This window comes from Bactrocera latifrons, unplaced genomic scaffold (genome assembly GCF_001853355.1).
Source record: "Bactrocera latifrons isolate USDA-ARS-PBARC rearing strain unplaced genomic scaffold, ASM185335v1 scaffold_156, whole genome shotgun sequence".
NCBI classification, from domain to species: Eukaryota; Metazoa; Arthropoda; class Insecta; order Diptera; family Tephritidae; genus Bactrocera; species Bactrocera latifrons.
The window spans coordinates 582197-583721 of NW_017535030.1; positions in this window are offsets into that span (position 1 = coordinate 582197).

Here is a 1525-nt window from a genome sequence, read left to right on the forward strand (position 1 = left end):
CAAAGCCAACCCTAGAAGACGCATCACTCTTCACAACCATAATGCGAGCTTTCACAGATCGACTGAAACAATTGCATTTTTGAGCACTCAAAACGCCGGTTTGAAACGTCCTGACTTGACTTCATTTTATTCCCGTTCGTTTTTGACGCCTGAAGTCAGAATGCATATTTTGGAGACACCTGAATCAGAGGACAAAAGTGCTTCGACAATTTGTTCAAACACATGCAAGGAAGGATACTATATGTAGATCTTAATCGAGAATATTTTGAAAAACAATAAAGCGATTTACGATGATTAAAATTTGTTGTTTTTTGTCGAATTCAGAAATATAAAAGGCAACCTGCTTATTATGAAGGATATATCAGTCAAAGTAAGGGAAAAACTTGAGAAGTGGATTATTATTAATCAACTTTATTTCCTCATCTGCGGATTGAAGTTTTTTCGGGTATATCGATATCAGCGGTTTTTTAATTTTCCTGGAATTTGAAAACAATTCTGAATATTACGAGGCATAAATATGCTATTATCCTTCTTGGTTTGATCTACACGTATTTTAAAGCAATTTTGCACATAAAATAATGTTATGAATTAAGTATAAAAAGGTGCATATCATTTTAAGTATAAACGTATATTTCATTTCATTAAACAAAYTTATTTTTCTGTAAGAATTTTGTATTTTTTCAAATTAAAATTTCCTAGAAAGCAAAGTCATATTCGTACACTATTGGAAGTACAAAAAAATTAATGTTATATAAAAAGTAATATTTTCACAAATTTTTTGGGGAGTTTTGGACATATTTATTTCCATTGTTTTCGTAAAGTTCGTTAAAGGTCACAAAGGTTTCTAAAACTATAATTTGTTAATACATTTTTCAAGACAGACCCCAAGTTCTTAATTGGGTTAATGTCAGGGCTCTGAGGTGGCGTTTAGGTRCTTTAGACAGTTATATAATATCCAAAGCCTCGTATCTAACGCCGTATGTTGGGGGCGTTATCTTGCTGGAAGATGAAACGACTCCCTAACCCCAATTTTTCAGAACTCTGGTGTAGATTTCATTTTAGAATATCTATGTATGTATGTATGTACTTTTTAGCATTCATTACAAGTTTCATTAAGTGCAACTTCCCTACGCCCGGAGCATTGAGACATCCCATAACCATCACAGATGATACACCGTGCTTTAATTTGGGCTTATGGTTTGTTAATCAATATAGGAGGGAGACATACATATATTACTCCCTCCATACTTTTACTCTTTCATCTGACATCCTCCAAGTTGAATTATGATTCACTCGAAATCACCCTTTTCCAGAAACGATACTCCTTATTTTTATATGTTTTTGCAAAAATTTTACGATATCTTYGATTAATTGCATTGATAAATGGTTTTCTTCGTGCGACTCTGCTCCGAAATTCGACTTTTTTATATAATCCGTTACAGTTTGTGTTATTAAACTTGTACCATAGTTTTAATTCAAAAGAACAGAAACCGCACTAATAGTCACTTCTTTTCTGATTTCTCGT